Genomic DNA, 24,674 nt, shown 5'->3' on the forward strand with positions numbered 1-24,674 from the left:
TCCCTGGCAGTGCTCTTTCCAGTGGCGTTGGTCAGGGACCTGCCTGCCAGGGCAGGAGAGCAGGAGTACATTAGAGACAAAGCAGTGTACTGTGGAAAGGCAAGCAGTGAAAGCTCAGACATCCATCAGGTGACCACTTTCATTTGTAAATGCTCGTTTCCCCTTCCCTACGGTTGGTCTGAGGAACAGCAGAACAGGCCTGAGCGGTGGGAGGTGCATTCTTTTCCTAGGGCTGCCCTCATAAGACCCACCAACCTGGGTGGTGGGTCTTATGCCTTTAAACAAGCAACAAAAATCCATTCTCTCACAGTTCTGGAGACCAGAAATCCGAAGTTGAGATGTCTGCAGAGCCATGCTCTCTCCAAGGCTCCAGGGGAGAATCTGTTCCCTTCTTTGTCTTAGCTTCTGATGTCACTAGCAATCCATGGCACACCTTGGCTTGTAGACGCATCCCTTCCTTCTCTGCAACACCACCACATGGCGTTCTCTCCCTGTGTCTTCACATAGTCTTATAAGGACACCAGTCACATCGGATCAGGGGCCTATTATCTTTCAGCATGACAGCATCTTAATTACATCTTAATAACATCTACAGCAACTCTGTTTCCAAATAATGCTGCATTCTGAAATATTGAAGGTTAGGACTTCAACATATCTCTTTTTGGGGAAACATAATTCAACCCATTACATAAGGGGAGATGTTTTGATGTAGCTGCACAATAGGTGTTTTCATATTAGTTCAGATTGGACTTTTAATATCAAAATGAGGCTGTTCTGTTAAACCTGGAGGAGTCTGTTGGTCCCACGAATTGGTTATTCGAGGGGAAGGATGTAAGATATGGAGCAGGTTTGGAGGTATCGGTGGAGGCAGTATTAACTTCCTGCAGCTACACCAAATCTGGTCCACATCCCAAACGAGACCCATCCCTATTCAAGCTTCTACTTTCAAAGATAAGGAAACTCAGGCCCATAGAAGCATAGAACCTTCCCACAGTTGGATTGAAAGTCCTCTCTGTTAGGTGATCTGTAGACCACTTTGTTCTCACCTTCATACTTGAAGAGAAACCATCTTTCTAGGTTTTGTTTTGTTTTTTTCTTTTTCCAGGTTTTTTTTTTTTTTTTCCATTTCTGGCAGGAGCTGGCTTTCAGTCAGAGGTCAAGACTGGTACAAAAAGGCAACAACTCATTTGAAACTAAAGTCTCATGGAATTGAGAGGTCCAGCAGTAGAGGGAAGTAGAGTCAGGTGTGCTTGGGTGAAGGGTTCCAGCTATATCATCAGGAGCCAGCCTTTCTCCAGCTGTTCACTCAACTGTCCCTGCCCAACCCCCCTGGCTTCATTTTAAATCACTGCTACCATTTCCTCCCCAAAGGTGACCGAACCACTGTCCTGACTTCTGCCACCATTGATTGGTTTTGCTCAGCTTTAAGTTTATATGAATATGTGCTGCCTTTGGCAGCACCTATACTAAAATTGGAAAGACGCAGAGAAGATTAGCATGGTCCCCGCACAAGGATGACATGCAAATTCATGAAATTTATATGAAATCATGCCATATATATTTAATGTCTACTACTTTTGCCTACATTATGTTTGCAGGAGTCATCCATTTTGCTACACATGTTTGCAGTTCATTCGTTTTCCATGCTATTTGTCTACGGTATAAACATATCACAACTCAGTGCATCTGTCTTTTTTGCAATAGATGAACACTTTTTGGTTGTTTAATTTTATTTTTAATTTTATTTATTTAAATTCCAACATTTTATATTTTTTAAAGATTTATGTATTTTTTGGGGGGGGAGGGACAAAGGGAGAGGGAGAAAAACAATCTCAAGCAGACTCTCTGCTGAGCAGGGAGCCCAGTGTGGGGCTCAATCTCACCACCTTGAGATTTCTGTTTTTAACTACGACTGCCAGAAAATTTTTTATACATTTTTTGGGGGGCAGGCACATAAACATATGTATCCTAGGAGGAGATTTGCTAGGTAAGAAGATTTGCATGTTTTCAGTGTTAGGAGGTAATGTAAAAGCTCTTATGTCATTGCATGAATTTATGCTCACCCCAACTGTATACGAGACTTCCATTTGTTTCAGTGTCAGTCTTTCCAGTGTCACTACTGTGGTGATTCCTTACCATGATGTAATTTGATTTTCCCTGAAGATGAACGAATGGACTTCTGATATATTTATTGGCCATTTAAATACCCTACTTTGTAAAGAAACTGTTTAAAAGTAATTAATTGGTGGGCAGCCCTGGTGGCTCAGCAGTTTGGCGTCGCCTTCAGCCCAGGGCGTGATCCTGGAGACCTAGGATTGAGTCTCACGTCGGGCTCCCTGCAAGGAGCCTGCTTCTCCCTCTGCCTGGGTCTCTGCCTCTCTCTCACTCTCTCTCTGTCTCTCATGCATAAATAAAAAAAATCTTTTAAAAAAGTAATTAATTGGTTAATTAATTAACTAGTTAATTAGAGAGTGGGTGCACAGGGAGAGGCAGAGAACCCCATGCATTCAGCATGGAGTCTCAAGACCCATGAGATCACAACTGAGTCAAAATCAAGAGTCAGACACTTAAGTGACAAAGCCGCCAAGGTGCCCCACCTGTTTAAATCTTTTGGCCATTTTTGGAGGTCATTTATGTTTTTCTTATTGATTTGAAAGTTTTTACAAAAATATGTGTTCTGGACAAATCTTTTATGGGGTATATGCATACAAATATTTTCTCCCACTCTCCATGTGCCATTTTACTCTCTTAAAATACCTAACAATGAACAGAAATTCTTAATTTTAATGTAATCCAATTTATGATTATTTTCTTTTGGAATTAAGATTTTTGCATTTGGTTGAAGTAATGTGAAGCACTTATGCTCTTACTATTCATATTTAGACCTATGATCCATCTCTAATATATTTTTATGCTTGGTATGAGATAGAGGTTAGTGATGCATTTTTTCTTATTGATATCCTATTGACTTATTGATATCCTATTGACTTATTGATATCCTATTGTTTAATAAGAGGATTACCCTTTCTCTACTCCTGTGAAGTGTGATACTTCTGTCTGTATCTGTGTGTATTTCTTTTATTCCATTGTATTATCTGTCCTTATGCCTGTACCATACTCTTGTACTTATTGCAGCTTTACAGCACACATTGACATCTGGTGGTGTAAATCCTCCAACCCTGTTCTTTTTCCTCAAGACTGTTTTGGCCTTTAACATTAGAATCACCTTGTTCATGTCACCCACACCTGCTGGTATATTGCATATTGAATCTTTAGCTCAGTCTGGAGAGAATATACTTATTTGTCATGTTAATTTTAAACATTTAAATCTGTGAACATCGTATATCCCTCTATCTTACTACTTAGACTGTCTTTAATTTCTCTCAGTGATATTTTGTACTTTTCTGAGTAGCTTTTTACATTTCTATTTGGTTTATTTGCAGGTGTTTGATATTTTTTTTTGGTGCTGTTATGATACATACCATTTAATTTTCTAATTTTCACTGCTAGTGAATAGAAACACAATGTGCTTTTGTGTATTGAATTTGTATCTAGTGACCTTGATGATCTAAGTCATCTAAGTTTGTTTATTAGGTTTTTAAAAAAGATTTTACGTATTTATTCATGAGAGACACAGAGAGAGGCAGAGACATAGGCAGAGAGAGAAGCAGGCTCCTTGTGGGGAGCCCGATGTGGGACTTGATCCTAGGACCCTGGGATCACAACCTGAGGGGAAGGCAGACACGTAACCACTGAGCAACACAGCCATCCATCCCATTGTTTACTGATTTTAATGACATATCTGTAGGTTCTTTTGGATCTCTTATACACACAGACAGCCCTGCTGTCTGTGAATAATATTTCTTTTGTTGTGCTAGCTAGGATCTTTAGTACAATGTTTAAGAGAAATGGCCAGAGAGGACATCATTGCTTTCTTCCTGATATGAAGGGAAAACCTTTAAGCATTTTGTCATTAAGGATTATGTTTGATGTAGTTTCTCTTGTAGATATCTTTCAGCAGACTAAGAAAATTGTGTTCTATTTCCAGTGTACCACATTTTATCATCCTTGGATATTGAGACTTATCACATGATTTTTCTATATCTTTTTATTTTTTAATTTTTTTATTTAAATTCAATTTGCCAAAATATTTTTCTGTTATCTTTTTAGTTGATCAAATGATTTTTTAAAATTCCATTGATTGACTTTGAAATGTTAAACTGACTCATTTAAGAGTCGGAATATGACCAATTTTGCTGTGGTGTACTATTTTTATATTGCTGAATTTGAGTTGCAACCCTTTTGTTTAGAAATTTTGCAACTTTGCTCATGAGAGATCTTGGCCTATGATTTCCTTACTTGTAGTTTCCTTGCCAGGTTTTTTGGTAATAAGATTATACTGGCCTCATAAAATCAGTTGGGAAGTGTTCCCTTTTTTGTTCTAGTCTCTAGAAATTTTGTTTAAAATTGTTAATTTCTTCCTTTAAACGTTCAGTGGATCTTGACAATGAAGCTCCCAGGAGACTGGAGTTTTCTTTATGGAGAGGTTTTAAATTATGGATTCAATTTCTTTAATAGATATAGGATTATTTAGATTTTCTGTTTCTTCTTATGCCAGTTTGTAAATTGTTTTTTCTAGGAATGTGCCTTGTCTGAAATTTCAGGTGTATTTACACATAATTGTTCAAAAATTCACTTACCATTCCTTGATTATTTGTAGGATCTCTAGGACCCCCCTTTTGAGGTCTGGTATTAGAAAATTCATACCTTCTCTACTCTTGATCAGTTGTGTTGGCTATATTGCTTCTTTGTCAGTTGTTTTCATCTTTTCAAAGGAACAGCTTTTGACTTTCTTTATTTGATTATGTTTGTTTTCTATTTCATCAGTTTTTTAAATCCTAGACACATTTTTCTTTCTATCTTTCTTGAGTTTAATATACTTTATTATCCCTATATACTTTTTTAAAATTTTATTTTTATTTTTTTAGTAGGCTCCATGCCCAATGTGCAGCTCAGATTCACGACTAGGAGATCAAAAGTTGTGTGCTCTACCAACTGAGTCAGCCAGGCTCCTATCCCTATGTTCTTGAGATGGTGACATAAGTCACTGGTTTTCAGCCCTTTTCTCTTCTGATCTATGTCTTCAAATCTATGGTTCCCAGCAAGGACTACTCTAGCAGTAGCCTATTCTTGACATACTATTTCCTTATAATCTTCTACTACATGTATTTCCTAATTTCTATTCCTATTTCTTCTTGATTCATTAATTATTTATAATAGTATTGCTTAATTTCCAAGACTTTGAAGTATTATTCTGTATCTCTATATTGATTTCTAATGTGATTCCACTGAACTGAGAGTACATATACTGCATGGCTTCAGGTTTCTGGAATTCATTGGAACTTCTTTTATGGGCTAGCAGATCACATACAGGTTAACTTTACAATACTCTGTGAGAACTTGGAAAAATACGCATTCTGCAGTTGTTGAATTCAGTGTTTTATAAATGTCAATAAGTTAAGCTTGTTCAAATTTCCTGTATTTTAACTTCTTAAATCTGTTTAATCAGTTACCGAAGGAGGTGTATTTAAATGTCCCATTGATTGTGGATTTGTTATTTTTCCTTTGTTTTCTATTTGTGGTCATATCAGCATTTTTATTCCATTTTTCTCCTTTATCAATTATTAATTATATATTATGTATAATAATTATTATACATATTTACTCATTCTTTGTTTACACTTAGTGACAAAAGCATACTTCCTTGATGTATAAGTGTATTAAAAAATAGATTCTTTCACTGCTTTCTTCACAAGATTCCTCCCCCCTCTTATGTTGTTTTCATGTATTGTAATTTACACAGATTTAAAACTCCAGAAGGGGATCCCTGGGTGGCGCAGCGGTTTGGCGCCTGCTTTTGGCCCAGGGCGCGATCCTGGAGCCCCGGGATCGAATCCCACATCGGGCTCCCGGTGCATGGAGCCTGCTTCTCCCTCTGCCTGTGTCTCTGCCTCTCTGTCTCTCTCTCTCTCTCTTTCTGTATGACTATCATAAATAAATAAAAAAATTAAAAAAAAATAAAAAATAAAACTCCAGAAGGATTTGTTACTGTTGTATCATACAGCAGATATTAATTTAGATTTACCCAGATATATGTATATACATACTCTTTCTGTTGGTCTTCATTCCTACCTGCTTTCTGGGATTAGTTGCCTTTTGTCCTGAAGAACTTCCTTCAGTATTTCTTTTAAAACAGTCCCATTGGTGACAGATGATTGTAATATTCTTCATCTCATCTTTGGTGTTTGGGGGTAAGAATATTTTCACAGGGTAATCTTTTGGGTTGGCAGTTATTTTCCTTCAGCACTTAAAGGATGATATTTGTTGGGAAAGCCAGTCCTGTGTTCTCACGTTGCCATCCCTGCTGTCGAGCTGTGTTAGGGTAGGCCTGCGGCTTGGAATCCTTCCTTTCCAAGAGATAAAGAGCCCACGCAGCCTGTGCTGGGCTTCTTGCCTTATGTGGGGCTGTATTTTCTCCATTTTATTCTCAAGGGGTGCCCCTTCACTCTGCTTAAGGCACATGTATCATATGGCACCCCACCAACTCCAGTGTACATCTCTCCTCCTTAGGGAGGGACAGAGCTCTCTCCACTGTGGCACGAGGGCAGCATGTGGAAGCAGTGTCCCGTGTCACCTGTCGGAAGAAACCTGCTGGCCATCGGGCACTGATAACTGCTTTTGAATCCGATCTTATCGTTTCTACTCTGTGTCAGCAAAGTACTGCTCCCTCCAGGGCTTGGCAGCATTGTGTTCCTCAGAGACTCTGATACCAAGTGTTGAGAGGCTTCGCTGGGGTTGGTAATTGGAACACAGTACTTTGTTTCTGTGGGATTGGTGGCTGGTACAAGGTCATCTGTGACACAGCCATCTGTTGTCTTCTGACTTCTTTCTTTTCTGTTCAAAAATCATCTGTCAATCTTATTCATCCTGTTCAGGAAAGATTATGTTCAGGAAAGATTATCTTTTCCGTCTCTTGTTGGTTTTTAGCAGCTCTGCCAAGACAAGTCAAGGAATGACTTTCTTTGTTGTAATTTAGTTGGATATGATAACGTTTCTTGAAATTGTGGCTTGTTGTCTCCAGTTTTCAAAATTTTTCTTTTATTCACTTTCTAAATAACATTGCAGGTCCATTTTATTTCCTTTTTCTTCCTGGGATTTCAGTTACACGTGACCTTTCTTCATGACCCACACGTCTCATACTCTTCTCTGTACTTTCTGTGGTCTTGTCTTGTGTCAGGATGGGAGCACAGCTGTGTTTTTTCTTCAGCTGTGCTTAGCCTGCTGTTAAACCCACATTGAGTTATTAATTTCAGGAATGACTTTTATAATTCTAGAATTTACATTTGATTGCTTTCGCACAGATTTCAGTTTTCTACTGAAGTTCATCAGCTTTCATGTTTTACTGGCTATATTAATGTTAGTTATTTTAGAAGCCATAGCTGATGATTCTTCTGTGTGATGTGAATCTGTTTCTATTATCCTTTTCCCCTCTTTTTAGTCTTTGAATCCTGTGTCCTCACATATGTGATTTTTTTGACCGTTTGGTAGACATTGCATTTGAAAAATTATATAAGATCTTCACCCTTTCCCCTCAACCAATTAACTGCTTAGCTTTTCATCTCAATGATGCTTATAAAGTATCAAATATATTGAGTCTTTTTTTTCTCCTTGTGATCTTGGCTCATCCCTTTGGTAGCTCTTGGAATCCTGCTGACAGATTACTTCTCCCTCCTCCCCATCCACCCCAAACTTAGCATTTCTAGTTGTTATTAGTGGCAGATATAAGGTAACTTGTCATAGTCAGGAGAAGGAATCTTTCTAGAAGCTTTCATCCTTGAGTTATCAGACCCCTTTTTGTGGACATTTTAGTCTCTTAGAATCATGAGCTTTGTGTACTTAGTCCCATTTCCTTGTCCTAGAAACTCCTGGAGGTTACATATGATAGATAAGAGTACACTTATTTCCCTGTCTTGTGCAGTTCATTGGCCATCTTTTAGGGGAGTCACAGAAATAATTTTAAAGACACTCCTGCTGGAAAATTCTCCTAACCTGGAGTCTTTAAGGGATGTGGTTTTCAATCTTCCATGACAAGAAAAGAATTATTAATATTTACCAAATTTCTCTGTAGTTTAAAAATTTTATGTTATCGTTGTGGGTCTTGTGGGTTCTGTTAGTGGAGATAAGTGGCCACTTTCACAATACTGCATGAGGTAGGAAATAACAGGCTAGCGGAAAAAGATGTGTCACAAAGGTTTATGTAGAACTGTGGGAAGAGAGAATGTGTTTCTGAAAGTGACTCTGTCATGTCCTATTTAGGCTCAATTCTGAGTTTGGGTTTCTTTGTGTGAAAATATCAGATTCCACATTCTTTACATGTCTTTGTCCATAAAAATGGATTCTCTTTGTATAGGATCATAATTATTAATTGGTTAGGTTAGAAGTTAAAGACAAGAGCATTTCTGGTGGCAGTGTGTGCATCAGATGGTGCGTCACCACCATTTGTGGTGACAAAAGGGGGCTTGCTGTTTTTGTGTAGAATGAGGATTAGGATTTAGTTCCCCAATTAGGGATTAACTTTAATTATTTTAAAATTATTAGAGCATTGTTTCCTTAAGTATTTCATAGACTCTACTTTTATGGTTGACATGATTCATGTGTTACATGTCAAGGATATGGAGTGTGGGATGCCAGGGCAGGGAGGGCTCCTGGCTTAGACAGCAGAGTTAAACAGCCAGGTTTATTTACTGGATCACTTCTCAGATAAGTTTGTGTGTTTAAAATATGTATTGTGATTCTCCAAGATATGAAAGGGTGAAATAACACAGCATTTCTGAAATGAATCTGACCTCCATCTACCCTTGACTTTCTTACTACTTCAAAGGAACCTCACACACTTCTTAAAGAATAAAGCGTAGGTTTGGTGATGATGCTGGCAGTGGGAGAGAGGGAGTGTTGAACAAGACTGCCCCAGATGAGATGATAAATTTCTCTTCTTTCCATTCCTTATATTCATTGTCACTGTTGTCATATTAAGAAATGTTTCTTGTTTGTGTAGGGGTCTTTTTTTGGTACTAATTTTAAGCCCTTGGCAGGAAAGTTTCTATAGGAACTAAGCAACCAGCCAAACAGAATGCTCAGATCGCCTCCCTTCCCTTAGAAGTCCAGTATAGGTGATGGAAAGGGGACAGCATTGGCAGTAGTTCCTCCTGGGAAATCCCTTTGCTTGACCCTAGATTCCTCTCTTATCTTTCATTCACCTGACAGTTTGGTTTCCCAGGGGTGACTGGCAAGTGGGGGTAGGATGATCCTGAGATACCCAGAGTCCATACAAACCTTTCCTTGGAGGATGCTTCCAAGGGCAGATCATACCAAATCATAACCTCATCCCCACTCCCTTACTTGAGAGCAGCCGTAAGAGGTTACAGAGAGTCAGGCTGGTGGTGAGGGAGCGAGTGATCAGTTACTTATGGAATCAATAAGTCTCTTATGAAATACTATTTGATTAAATTTCTTCTTTCTCCTGAGGCCACAACATCTATGAGTTATTAAATGTCTATCACTGGCACAGTGTGTGTTGTGTATGTGTGTGTATGTTTACCTGTGTGTGTTGGGAGGCTGGGGGAGGTAAGACCCCATATGTAGTTCCCTTAGGTCCTGCACTGAGTAATATCTCCTTGTGGCTACTGGGAGGGGGAGGAGGTCAGAGGGAATCTTGTATCCAATTTGGCAACAATAGCATAATCACTTAAGATACATGGGAAGAAAGGAGATTTTGGAGTGTGGGGAAGAAAAATCACAGCTAATGACAGACAACAAGTCCCCTTGCACCAAACCACACCCTAGCACTCAAGTCTGCTCTCCCTGTCACTCTGAGCAGAGCTACTCCAGTTAACTCTGGTGGTGATGGTGGGCGTGGGGGCAAGGCTGTTATTTTCCTCGACTCTTCCAAAGAAATTTCATAAATAGTTTGCGTAGTATGTCAGTCTGCATCTGGGAAGCATAACGCGTTCTTGGCACCATGGTGCACCATGACGTTTGTCCATTGCCTCTTGGAGAAAAAGAAGGGGGGATACCATCTATTTAGAGTATTGGATATTTTGGTGTCTGTTATTTAGAAAGTTGTGATTGGGAACTCTCTTCAAGCTGAGATTATTTTTGTCCCCAAATAATCAAAGCCAGGTGCCCTTTGGGAGGTTGCAGGGTGGTGGCTGGTATACTTGGGTAGAACCAATTGCTGTTATGCGAATCACATCACCACATTAGTGAACAAGGGGATTTGGATAATGAATATTGTTCCAGAGAGGTTTGGCCTTATGGTTCTGATAATGTAGATGCCAATGCTGGGGATGCAAATACACTTTCTCTGGGATAAACAACATAAAACTGTGGCTTCTTTGATGACGTTTCGGTTGATTTGGGGGAAGGGAGATGACAAATGATAAGGGGTAAGTTATAGTCTGTGGAACCTAGTTTCTAATTTCTTTTTATCTCCTACCACTGAGTAGTTGTGTGATTTTTTTTTTTTTTTGCAAGATTTTAACCCTTTTTATGATACAGTTGCTTTTTTCTTAATCCAAGACTCAGGAAGGAGAGTATCTATTCCAAAAGTTGTGAAGAACAAATTTGAAGAGTAAAAGAGACCCCAAGATCCTGAATTTCTTTTTTCATCTTCCTTTTGCTGCTTACCACTGCTTTTGCACTCAACCTAGTTATCATTATCATGACTATCACCTTGTAAACCATCTTATTGACACTGGTATTAACACTTAGGCCTTCACTCTGTCATTCATCCCACATGTGATTAGCAGTCTCTCTGAAGCAGATCTTTGATCATGATATCACTCTAATTGGACACCATCATCTGAATGATCAGTGTCTTTACAGCCCATGTCTGAAGTCTTTATAGTCAGGATCCAGCCCTCTTTTGAAGCTCTAGCACTCTATGCTACTGTGATGCTGAACGTTCCTTCTTTGCCACACATACTCAGGGATTCCTTGTTTCTGCATATTAGCTGCCAGTATCTCTGTTCTCAGAAGTGCTTTTCCCTCCATCAACCTTTGCAACATAGCTTACATGGCACCTGCTTCACCCAGAGACACTGTCTTTCTCTTCCAGCCACACTTAACCTGTTCCTTTACCATATCACATCACATTTTTTTCTTACAGTAGAGTCTAAATTCGTACTTTCTCTTCTTCACTGAGTTAGAACTTCCTTGAGGGCAAAGGTTCCCTGGCCGACCTTTTGGATATACTGTATCTAGCCCAGTGCAGTGCTGACTGTGCATTTCCATCTTGACTTTCTCCCTCATTTATTTCCTGGGGAGAATTACATCACTTAATTTTGTATTAGTCTAGTAATTTGTAAAGGATGTCCTATGGCTCTGCATTGTTCTTATAAAAAATATTCTGCTGAGGACAATTTTCCTATATATGGAGTGCAGAAATCCAGCAGACCAGTTGCAAGATACATCCTTATGAGTACCTTTGATGTGGAGCAGAAGGACTGTTCTCTTGCTGCTGCCAACATACCCCATCCCAGCCTTCTGGTCTTCACTTGTCTGCTGGGCTTTCTGAAGTGCTATCAGTCATTTCCCTCTGATCAAATCCTCATCAGGAGGTGGAACAGGCAGTCTAATCAGTCCAAGTTTGACAGACAGTGAGGAGAAAAGGCCACAGCAAAGCTTACATTATTTGTGTGGAATTGTGTAGCTTATTGATGGTATGTCAGGGAAGGGTCTCAACATTTTGTAATTTTTCTTGCATGGATTTCTTCTAGACCAGCCAGTGATTTCCAGACTTTAGTCATTTATTGTTTTTTTACTTTGTGTAAATCAATCTTTCTTTCTTTCTTTCTTTCTTTCTTTCTTTCTTTCTTTCTTTCTTTCTTTCTTTCTTTCTTCTTTCTTTCTTTCTTTCTTTCTTTCTTTCTTTCTCTCTCTCTCTCTTTCTTTCTTTCTTCTTTCTTTCTTTCTTTCTTTCTTTCTCTTTTTTTCTTTTTCCTATGTCTGTGTGATACTCATGCTTTGGCTTGCCGATGCCTTCATCAAGATACGTGCAACATTCTAGAGAAAAATTTATATGGAGTGCAGAAAACACTCCATATAAATTTGGATGGCTGTCTCCCCTCAGAACAATCAGGATTGCAGAATCGAGCTGACCACTTCTTTGTTCCTTCTCCACCCCTTGATCCCTGGGGGTTATGCAGAGCAGCGTGAAGAGAAGGAGGAAGGACCACCAGTCACAGTGCTGGTGGCAGCCCTGGTACGTCACAATATTAAGCAGCATTACATGTCCTGCTCATCATCACAATGTCAAAAACCACAACTTGGTATTTCTGGAGAAATACTCAAGATTTCTCTAGAGTAGTAGAGTATGTGGGAAAGATTACAGTTGTGAGGCATGACAGACTTGCCAGCAAATTGCCAGCTGTTATGGTTACTGCATTATCCTTGTTTATTTTCTCGGCTCTAGAGTGATAATAAGGATATCTGCCTTGCACAGTTTCTTTTAAAAAAAAGTCTTTTCACGAGATCCATCATTTTTTTCAACTTAAATGTGTGGATTTCAAAGGAAACTGAAATTCACTGCCATAATGGAAGACGAGTGTCACTTGCCATAAATAGAAGGCTGCCCTTAAAAAAAGTAGTGGTATGAAACGATGTCATTAGATTCTGAGCCACAGAGTAGCAAAGGCCAGTAAGTAGTCGTGAGTAAGCAGAAGCAGAAACTGAGCAGAAATTGGGGAATCAGAGCCATGAGTGAGTGGAAACCAAAGCGAATTGAGAGTACATGATGAGGCAGTTGGTGTATAGCCTCAGGTGTGGTAGGAGGAGAATTCCATAGGAAGGGAGCCACCTTGATGACAGGACAGAAAGGATGTATAACAAATCACTAAATCTCTCTGGGTCTAGAAGCCCCTTCCAATGCTCAGATAGTCTTTCACTCTCCCAGAGGTCTGCCCTTAATGAGCTGTCTGGGTTCCTGAGAAATTTTTTATCTCTTTATTTCTATTTTTATACTTAGGCTAATAGACTATTGCTGGAAGCTGTTTGAAAGAGTTGCTATTCTTTGAAAACACATGAACTTGAGGCAGTTGTAAAGATGATGATGATTCTTAGGTTAATTGGTAAAGTTAATGCAATTCCTGTTAAAACAGGAAGGACTTTTCTTTTTTAACCTGACAGTGATTCTTTAAAAATATTTTATTTATGTATTCATGGGAGACACAGAGAGAGGCAGAGACACAAGCAGAGGGAGAAGCAGGCTCCATGCAGGAAGCCCGAAGTGGGACTCCATCCCAGGACTCCGGGATCACACCCCAAGCCAAAGGCAGATGCTCAGCCACTGAGCCACCCAGGCATCCCGACAAAGTGATTTTGAAGTTTGTCAGGGACAAGTGAAAGACCAGATAATTCAGGAGCCAGTGAATGACAGGGCCATACATATATTGCCAAACTTTATTTATTTTTATTTATCTATTTATTTTTACTTAATTTTTTTTTTATTTTTACTTAATTTTTTAAAAAGGATTTATTTATTTATTTATTTATTTGAGAGAGAGAGAGAGAGAGAGAGAGAGAGCACAAACAGAGGGGAAGGACACAAGGAGAGGGAGAAGCAGACTCTCCACTGAGCAGGGAGCCCACTGCAGGGCTCCATCCCAGGACCCTGGGATCATGACCTGGGCTGAAGGCAGATACTTAACTGACTAAGCCACCCAGGCACCCCATACATTGCCAAACTTTAAAATGATTTATGGGGATATGATAAAACAAGAGTGGAACTGGTAAAAAGAATGGACAGACCAGAGGAAAAGAATAGTGAAACCAAAATTTAGAATATAGTAAATCTGTAGGAAGAGAGGTCAGGACGCTTGTCTAGATGCTTCAGAAAAGGCAAAGTACAGTTGACCCTGGAACGACACAGGTTTGAACTGTGTGCGTCTACTTACACGTGGATTTTGTTTTAGGTAAGTATAGTACTGTAAATGTATTTTCTCTTCCTTTGACTTTCTTAAACTTATTTTATGGTAAGAATGTAGTATATAATAAGTATAACCTACAGAATATATGTTCGTTGATTGATTTTATGTTGTCAGTCAGGCTTCCAGTCAACAGTAAGCTAGTAGTAGGTAAGGTTTTGAGGAGTCAAAAGTTATACATGGTTTTTTGACCATGTGGTCAAATGTTTGACCATTCTGACCAATGTTCCAATGGTTGTGGTGGCCCTGACCCCATATTGTTCAATGATCAACTATCATCTATACCTCAAACCACATACCAAACCAATTCTACACTGATGAAAGTCTTAATGCAAAATGAAATCACAAAAGATATAAGTAAAAATGTAAGAGAATCTAATGTAGAGGTTGTGGAACTGCCTTCCTGTCCTTTACACAGGGCCAGCTTTGGTGGGCATATGATCTAGGCAGTCATATAGGCTCCATACTTGATTTCATGCTCTGCTGCCTGCATCTCGAAATTCTTAGTAATTGTTGCACAGAGGTGCTGCATTTTCATTTTGCAGTGGGTCTTGCAAATTAAGTAGCTGGCCCTGCCTGTTTGCAAAGGTAGAAACTATAAGGCCAAAGAAGAGCTTCTCTAGATCTAGAACATCATGCCTAACATTAAAATGTCATAACATAGTTTTGGGAGATGCCTTGGCAATGCCTCTCTCCCCAAAGCCCAGCACCCTCCAGAGAACCACTGGCCGCAAGCTGCCATAAGCCTTTTCTTGGATCGAAGGGTTGGAAAATTGGGCTATGTGATTTGTTGGACACATGTTTACATGGAGGGCCTGAACAGTCCTACAGATTTCATGACTCCAAGACGTTAACTGACTTCCAAGTTTTATATATTTGAATGTTTAAAAAATAAATTTGGCTCAAAGATGAAAGGGCTGGAAATAATTTCCATGTCCTCATTTGTGCACTTCAGATATTACTACTGACATTTTATAAATATTCTAAACCTTTCTTCACCTTCTATATGTCAAGATAAAAAAGGACATTTTAGATAATAGCTGGGTTGTGGGCGGTGCCTCTCAACTGGGGGCTGACGACCAACTGACGATACTGAGTGATGGGCTCTGGGCACTGTAGGCAACAGTGTTTTCCAAAACATCCAGAAAAAGGCTCATCTGAATCTTTTGTTCAGTGGTCATACAATTTACTGGTGTCAGGATTTTTTTTTTACTCCAAAATCTTCCTGTGCCGCAGCCTCCCTTCCCTACTGCCTCCAGTCCTGTGATTTATACCCCACCATTCAGCACAGACTCCCTCTGCTCCCCATCTCGACTCTGATTCCTTATCCAGCCTAGTATTCCATTCCCCTCCCTCTCAAGGGGCCCTTCTGTTCTCTGCTTTTATCATGACCTGTGGAAGCACATTGGAGATTTTTAACCTTTTTTGGGTAATGGGTAACCTTCTGAAAAATCTCATAAAATTGTGGATCCTCTGTAGGTCTGTATGCAATGTTAGCAGATTAATATTCTTGAAGCCCACACGTGGGTCACAGCTTGGGAGACCCTGCTAGTCATATGCTGTCCTTTTTCCACTTTGTTCCTTCCCTCCGCTAGCCTTAACTGAATTGCTTTTTTCTGTGACATATACCACTCCCCATACAATCTTCCTTACAGAAACCCTGAATTGAGTGGAGTTCCATTTGAATCCTATTCCCCTATGGGCAAAGAACATACTTGATCGATGTTAATCCTATTAAATTTGTGGAGGTTTGTTTTATGGGTTATCATTATGGTATGTCCTGGAGAATGTTCCATGGGCTCTTGAGAATGTTACATATATCACTACTGATGAGTGGAGTCACCTATAGGTCTCTTTTAGGTCTAGATGTTTTATAGTGTTGAGTTTGTCAATGCCGTTGTTGATCTTTTGTCTAGTTGTTCCATCTGTTACTGTTACCCTCCAAGGGAGGCTCTGGAGTCTCCAGCTATTATTGTTGAGTTGTGCATTTATCCCCATAATTCTGTCAGTTTTTGCTTCTTGTATTTTGGGGGGTTCAGTTGTGAGGTGCATATGTGCTTCTAATTGTGTCCTCTTGATGGATTAACCCTCTCATCATTATAAAATATTCTCTTTTATCTCTGGTAACATTTTTGTTGTTTGTTTTGAAGTCTGTTTTGTTTGATAGTAGGATAGGGACACTGGCTCTCTCAGAGTTCCTATTTTCTAGTGTAACACTTGAATTCCTTTTATGCTTTTTAAACTATGTATTGTGAGTTATTTAATGATTGCTCTGGGGCTCACAATATACATCTTACCAGAATTGACTTCAGATTGACACTGAATTTCAATAAGATAGAGAAACTTTACTGCCATACAACTCTATTTTCTCCTCTTTCTTTTTAGTGTTATTGTTCTACCTATTGTGTGCATGTTACCAGCCGAACAGTACATCATTATGATTGTTACTGTATAAAATTCTATCTTTTTAAATAAGAGAGAAAAAAGGGAGAGCAAGAATGTATTTATAGAAGCTTATTATATTAACTTTATTTACAATTTGTGATTGACTTCATTTTTTTTCCCTATAAATTTCTGCTACTTATCCCATTTCATTCTTCTATCCCATTCAATTTGTTCCCTTCTTGGGGTAGAAGAAAACTGTCTTCTTAAATTTGGCTCCTCGGGATCCCTGGGTGGCACAATGGTTTAGCGCCTGCCTTTGGCCCAGGGCGCGATCCTGGAGACCCGGGATCGAATCTCACGTCAGGCTCCTGGTGCATGGAGCCTGCTTCTCCCTCTGCCTATGTCTCTGCCTCTCTCTCTCTCTCTCTGTGTGACTATCATAAATAAATTTAAAAAAAATTTTAAAAAAATTTTGGCTCCTGACATTTTAAAAACAATGCTAAACCAAAGCTCATCAAAGTTCTGGCCTCTTTGGAAGTCCCTCATCTGTTCAAATGACTCTTCTAGTATCCTTGGTGGTGATGGTCCTCTGAAGTCAGAATCACTTTCCTTAATGAGTTCATGCCCTGGCCTTCACCTTCTTCTGTGCTTTCTTGGTAACTTCTAAGAATACATTGGTTATCGTTCCAGGTCTCTGGGCTAGCCATTCCTCAGCTTCTTCGTTTCCCACTTTCTGTGTCCTCTCTGGAAGCCATACTTTCAATTGTACCATTACTCAAAGTGCTTCCCTGATAAAAATGTAGCACTCAGCATGCCTTTTCTTATCACCACAACCTCTTCCTCTCCCCTCGCCCGCCCTCCCTGTTGAAGCCCACTGAGCCTGCTGTTTCTTCTCATAGTAATGTTTACCATCCTCCCCTAGTCTTACCTTGTTCCCTAAGTCAGACACCCACTCTGGATTGACATTCTTTCTTACCATGGTTAGCCAAAGTACAATGCTCTTCTTCTGGGTGCACTGAATCTCTTTCCCTTGTTACTGTTATTTTATTCCTTCTTTACTAATCCCTGATCTTGAGCCTGTACAGCTCACTTTGTCACAGCCTCTATGATAGACATTCATTGGGTTTTGATGCCCCAGCACTCATTCAGTGTACTTTTGTTTGGACAACTCTCAGACCAATGTGCTGTTGCAGTGGAGTTGACTCCATTTTGGCTCTAGAGGTGGACATTACATTCAAACATAATGACACAGAATCTCAGCCCCCTGGCTGCAATGGTTGGTCTAGGGATGGGTACCAATCAACCAGAGACAATGAGATGCAGTGAGAAAGGTGCTGGGCCTGTTGGGAGAGAGTCACAAGCTCTTGGAATGGAGGCTATCAAGACTCTCCTCATGTAGGATCTGCAGAAGGTAGAGCCAAGGGGGAGAGAGACACTGGGTCTTAGAGCATTGCTTGAGACTCTTGATCAACCCACACCCAAAGCTAGGAGAGTTCCAGGACATTTTTATTATAAGACTCTTAGTGTTCTAGACCCAATTTCAGTATGGAAGGGGCTGTTCATCCCCTCCCTCAATGCCAAGTCCTTCTTGGGCACCAGCAGGATGTCTAAGAATTTAGTTCAATTCAACTCAGTTCTAATACTACCTACCTGGAGACACCATGAGGTTTTACAAGTTCAGGGTTTAGTCCTACAAGATGGCCCCCCACCCATGTCATTCACAAGCCATGGGGTGTTACCTGTGCTTCTGGCTAAATAATGGGGTTCCCAATGACCTCCTCCTTAGGTGCGATTAATTTGCCAGAATGGCTCATAGAACTCAGGGAAACAATTACATACATTTACCAGGTTATTAAATGATAGGAATCAATAGCCAGATGAAAAGATACGTAGGGTGAAGTCCAGAACAAAGGTGTTTCTGTCTTCCTGGAGCTTGGGGCCTGACTGGCTTGGTGGCACCTAGAGAAGTATTGTGGCTCCTCACATGTGGAAATGCTGCCACAAAAGGACAAAAAATCTTTCCTTTTTGGCTTTTATGGAGGCTTTATTACATAGTCCTGATTGACTAAGTCATTGGCCATTAAGTGATTTAACCAGAGGTTGAGGGTGGTTGGTATTCCTGGCAACCAACTCCTACTCATAGGTGGGGTCCAGAAAGCTTCATTATTCACAAGACACCCACTTCACCTTTGAAATGCTTTCAGGAACTATGGATGAAGACCAGATATATCTGAGAAATATATTTTTGTCATGCGAATGACCTGGTATATATTTCTTTTAAATCACAGAAAACAGTAAATTATTATTATTTTTTTTGTTCTTTTTGTTTTGACTAGTTTGAATTAGATTTCTCACTTTTGCCACCAAAAGAATTGTAACTGATAGATCTCCCTTCTTTATAGCTGGACATTTTAGGATACAATGAAAGCACAATATCTAGATAAATTGAAGGTCTTTAGATTCTCATAGTAACCTCCTCAGATAGCCTTTCTCCCCATCATATGCCAGTGGAGATAACAGGCAAAGGACACAGTCAGACAACTCACAAAAAAACTGATAAAGTACCACTAGCACACAAGAAAAAAAATTTAACTTCATTTTTAAAAAAATATTTTATTTATTTATTCATGAAGAGACACAGAGAGAGAGGCAGAGACACAGGCAGAGGGAGAAACAGGCCCCAGGCAGGAAGGCCAATGTGGGACTCTATCCCTGTGCCCTGCGATCACACCCTGAGCCAAAGGCAGATGCTCAACTGCCGAGCCAGCCAGGCACCCCAATTTAACTTCATTTTTATTCAAGATGTGCGAATGAAACCGTAATATACTCTCTTCTTGCATTTGTAATTGACAAAGTCTTGAGCAAATAACTCTGTGTCATTACCAAAAAACATATTTTCTTAGTAATTCTTAATGGTATTGTATATTTCTAGAACTTTCCTGGGGGCAATTAGGCAATATAAATTTAAAGCCTGAGTATTTTGAATATCCTTTAATCCAGATATTTCAATTATAGAAATCATTAAGGTTGTTATTAACAAAGATAAAACTACATGGCTGTTCTTTGCAGCGTTGTATACAAAAGCAAAATATTTAGAACAAAAATATCCAAATTATAAGAGATTTTGCCTAGTATTTAGGAAGTGATTTTGTATTGGTATTCAAATTGGTTATGAAATGTTATCTTTTAATGGATTAAATAGTTCTCTAGGGCCAAATTTTTAAATAATTTAATTGAACTTTCAGGAAAGATTTTTATTAATGAGTAAGAGAGAGAAAACATGAGCTGGGGAGGGGCAAAGGGAGAGGGAGTAGCACGCTCCCCAAGGAGCAAGGAGCAGGGCTTGAGCCCAGGACCCTGAGATCATGACCTGAGCTGAAGGCAGATGCTTAACCAACTGAACCACCCAGTTGCCCCTAATTGAACTTTTTTTGAAAGCCTATTATATCAGGCCCAAGAGCCACAGAATATAGTTCCTATCCTTGAGAAACTGCCAGTCCACAAAATAACAAGCACTGATGATATATATAAAAATATTAAATGCCGTAAAGCTAAATAATAGGCAGAGAGTAACAGGTGAGGAAGACGTACAATCACACCAGTAGAATTCAAGAAGTCTTTATGGAGGAAATAACATTTGAATTTAGCTTTGTTGGATGGCAGGACCCTAAGAGACCATAAGGCTAGTGGTCAGTACGTGCCTGCCAATATTTCACAGTAAAAACTTAAAAGAGGAGAAAGTGTGATAGGAAGCTCCTAACTGTGGCTGAGGCCACCCTCTGGACTTGGCCGTCTGCCCACTACCCTGGCCTCTAGAGAGCATTGGCTTGAACAACTTGCCTGAGGCCTTAAGTGTGGTTGGCTCTGTGCTGTCATTCCTGGGAGTTCAGCCTTGTGGTCTGGGTGTGCTTTCCATCAGATTTATCTTTGCAAAGAGGCAGGGGCTAGGGAGATAGAATAGAAAACTGGGAAAATTCTCTCTGAATTCCTTCAAATGAAAGCCTGCTGAGATCTCCAGGGAGATTATATGCAAAAATCTTGGCTTTGCCTGGGCCTGTATGAATGCCATGGACTCTCTGGTGCAGTAGACCAGGCTGATCACGGCCACATGGAAAAATTTGTGTCTGTGCATTGCTCCTCTCCTGTTGCTTTGCATTTTGGATTAACAGCCTTGGCTCTGAGATCGTTGGACCGTGTAAAATATAAGACCAATCATGGTTTTGCAGTGGCTTGGATAAGGGCTAGTGACTCAGCAAAATTTGGATGAGGAAAACAAAAAAGAGATGTGACTCCACAAGTGCCATTTGGGGAGTGCTCAGGAGACCCAGAGGAGGGCACCTAAGTGGTTCAGTCAGTCAAGCATCTGCCTTCAGCTCAGGTCCTGATCCTGGGGTCCTGGGATTGAGCTCCCTGTCATTGGGCTCCATGCTCGGCAGGGAGTCTGATTCTCCCTCTCCTTCTCCCTCTTCCCCTCCATCCCACTGGTCCTCTTGCTCGCTATCTCTCACTCACTTGCTATCTCTCTCTCACTCTTTCTCAAATGAGTAAATTAAAAAAAATTTTTTTTTAGATCTTTTCTTTTTAAGATTTTATTTATTTATTCATAAGAGACACAGAGGGAGAGAGAGAGGCAGAGACACAGGCAGAGGGAGAAGAAGGGTCCCTACAGGGAGCCCAACGGGGGACTTGATCCCAGGAGGTCATGCCCTGAGCCGAAGGCAGGTGCTCAACCACTAAGCCACCCAGATGCCCCTTAAAAACCTTTAAAAAGAAAAAGACAAGACCTGGAGGAGTTCACAGGCATCCATGCAGCATGGAACACGTCTATGTTCCTGACCCTAGCAGTTTTAGTGCAATAACATTGCAATTAAAGATTAGATATAGGACACAGTGAGATGTTGGCAGTCCAGTAAATGGCCTTATAAAGTTAAATTTATCTAAGTGAGTAACACACTGTAGTCTAGAATCTGGCCTCAGGATCCTAATTTTGTCAGTATATACTAAATGACCTTTCCTAGGTGCTGATTCACTTTAGTAGAACTTTCTGAGATTGGTAGATAAAACTAGAATGACACCTGTGGATTTCAGGGAGAGACTGCACACCAAGATCATCTTCACTGCAGCTGCTTCTGCCTGATATGCTTCCCCACTCCCCCTCCTGCCCAGAAATTTTGGCACAGTTGGCTCCTTCTCATTGTTTCTGTCTCAGCTTGATGGCTCAAGACGCTGTTTCATCTGTAGAGACTACACCAAACCAAGGTATAATGTCTCAAACACAATAATAGATACTTTTCTTTTGCTCATTTAACAAGTGAGGGACAGGCAAAGAAGTCAGTGGAAACACTGGTCTGTGGAGTCATTCAGAGATTCAGGACGACAATGATCCTTCTCATTTCAGACACAGTTTTCAAAGTCTTTGTGAAACTTGTCATCCTTCAGCCAGGAAGAAAGGGAAAAAAGATGAAGGAGCATGTGCAGGGGGGTTTGTATGAGTGAAATCTGAAAGTGGGCACATCACTTGCACCCTCAGTGCATTTCTTAGAATTCATGCCTAATTTCACAGAAGGCTTGGAAATGTATCCAAGCTGTGGGCCAAGGGAAAAAAATGAACATTGATTGTTAGCAGCTCCTGCCATTACAGTTGTGTTCCAAAGAGCACCATTTTTACCTAGACTGTGTTATAAATGGTGCCTCTGGAGTTGTGTTACATGGTGGCTCTGCTCTCTATTTCTGGCCACATACAACAGTGAGCAGTGATAGCAGGTCATAGCAGGTGATTATTGTGATGTGGATCAGAAAGTCTCAAATTGGCATGGTTCACATCTGCTTTCTTTGGACGCAGGATTTCAGGGGAAGCCACATTGTATACAGTGGTTTCTTTGGGTGTGGGCAGTTACTTGAGATGTTAATGAAAGCAAGATAAAATGGTCATAATGTTTCCATCCTTGCAAGAGGTAAATTCTTGTCCCCAAATCTGGGTAGGTTGAGTCCCTGAGTCAGGACACCCTTTTAAGCTAAAAGATTGGGGTAAGGACTGTCAGATGTTCCTACCAGTACCTTTATTTTGTGCTCAGTTTAGCACTCAGTCAGGTTGTGAGAACTGTGCTTTGGGAGACCAGGCAAAACTCTTGACTCTGCAAAGTATGTGTTTTGATCCAGTGTGTGTTAATTAATTTTTAAATTTTAATGGCAAAAATAAGTTTATTTGGGAATAACAGAATTGCAATTTGGGAACTGTGTGTAGGCAAGTCGCCCAGGGTGCAATAATTTATATAGTTGGATTCTTAGTTTGATCCATCAAGAGGGTCTTACCCAACCCAAGTGAGACCCATAGTTAGTGATGATGTCACACTTTATCATTCATAAATGCAAGTGCTCGTCAAATATGCCATTTGATCCTCACAACAGTGCTGGAAGATAAGATAGGGCCCCTATCTCAGAGAAATGTGACTTGCCTCAGTTCACACAGGAAACGGACACCATCTCTCACCTGTATCTTCCACCACCTGTATCTCTCACCTGTATCTTCCACCATCTGCCCTGGCTCCTTAACCATGACATAAAGTCAGGCTCTAGTCACCCCTTGTCTTATTGAAACAACAACAACAGACTCACCCCTTCCTCCTGCTCCCTCCTTCAACTTCTAACTAGCTCAAGATTTCTTGCCTTCTCTTGGTGTCTGAACTTCTCTAATAGGACTTCCCTGCTTTATAAAAATGAAAGAGAATATGTATTCAATATATATGATAAAATAAATGTGCATACACATGTGTATATAAATTTAAGAAAAATAATAATAAACAGTCTATTTATTCCATTTAAAAACTATGAGCAGTGTGATACTGTGATTTATAATAAAAGATATATGTATTTGGTCTTGTCCCTGTTTCTGGCACAGAGCTCCTTAAACAATTGGAATTTCCTAATTGTTGAGAGCTATTAAGGTGTCCTTTGTTATTTTAGTTATGTTAGTAAGGTATCTTTTGTTTTTGGTTTTTTTTTTTAATTAATTTTTATTGGTGTTCAATTTACCAACATACAGAAAAACACCCAGTGCTCATCCCGTCAAGTGTCCACCTCAGTGCCCGTCACCCATTCCCCTCCAACACCCGCCCTCCTCCCCTTCCACCACCCCTAGTTCGTTTCCCCGAGTTAGGAGTCTTTATGTTCTGTCTCCCTTCCTGATATTTCCCAACATTTCTTTTCCCTTCCTTTATATTCCCTTTCACTATTATTCATATTCCCCAAATGAATGAGAACATACACTGTTTGTCCTTCTCCGGTTGACTTACTTCACTCAGCATAATACCCTCCAGTTCCATCCACGTTGAAGCAAATGGTGGGTATTTGTCGTTTCTAATTGCTGAGTAATATTCCATTGTATACATAAACCACATCTTCTTTATCCATTCATCTTTCGATGGACACCGAGGCTCCTTCCACAGTTTGGCTATTGTGGCCATTGCTGATAGAAACATCGGGGTGCAGGTGTCCCGACGTTTCATTGCATCTGAATCTTTGGGGTAAATCCCCAACAGTGCAATTGCTGGGTCGTAGGGCAGGTCTATTTTTAACTCTTTGAGGAACCTCCACACAGTTTTCCAGAGTGGCTGCACCAGTTCACATTCCCACCAACAGTGTAAGAGGGTTCCCTTTTCTCCGCATCCTCTCCAACATTTGTTGTTTCCTGCCTTGTTAATTTTCCCCATTCTCACCGGTGTGAGGTGGTATATCATTGTGGTTTTAATTTGTATTTCCCTGATGGCAAGTGATGCAGAGCATTTTCTCATGTGCATGTTGGCCATGTCCATGTCTTCCTCTGTGAGATTTCTCTTCATGTCTTTTGCCCATTTCATGATTGGATTGTTTGTTTCTTTGGTGTTGAGTTTAATAAGTTCTTTATAGATTTTGGAAACTAGCCCTTTATCTGATATGTCATTTGCAAATATCTTCTCCCATTCTGTAGGTTGTCTTTTAGTTTTGTTGACTGTATCCTTTGCTGTGCAAAAGCTTCTTATCTTGATGAAGTCCCAATAGTTCATTTTTGAGTAAGGTATCTTTTGGAAAGCACCTAAGGAAGGGAGTTGTTGCCAGAGGAACCAACCACATTATTAAAGGATTGGATTCTCAGGCTCCAGACTCCTGACCTCCAGGGAGGGGAAAAGGGTCTGGAGGTCAAATAATTGCTAATGGCCAGTGATCTAACCAATATGTTTATGTAATGAAGACTATGAAAACCTAAAAGAA

The 24,674-nt window shown here is 40.1% G+C and overlaps 1 long non-coding RNA gene and 1 other non-coding gene across 2 annotated transcripts in view; both read left to right on the forward strand.

Annotated features, from left to right (window-relative positions):
- Positions 1 to 24,674, forward strand: part of LOC121500352 — a 54,369-nt gene that overhangs the window by 23,940 nt on the left and 5,755 nt on the right. The gene's annotated exons all lie outside the window — the stretch shown is intronic.
- Positions 1,443 to 1,549, forward strand: LOC121501130. The gene has a single exon (XR_005990551.1). It is a non-coding gene; the product is annotated as a U6 spliceosomal RNA (small nuclear RNA).

The sequence above is a fragment of the Vulpes lagopus genome, chromosome 10, assembly GCF_018345385.1.
Source record: "Vulpes lagopus strain Blue_001 chromosome 10, ASM1834538v1, whole genome shotgun sequence".
In the NCBI taxonomy this organism is placed as follows: domain Eukaryota; kingdom Metazoa; phylum Chordata; class Mammalia; order Carnivora; family Canidae; genus Vulpes; species Vulpes lagopus.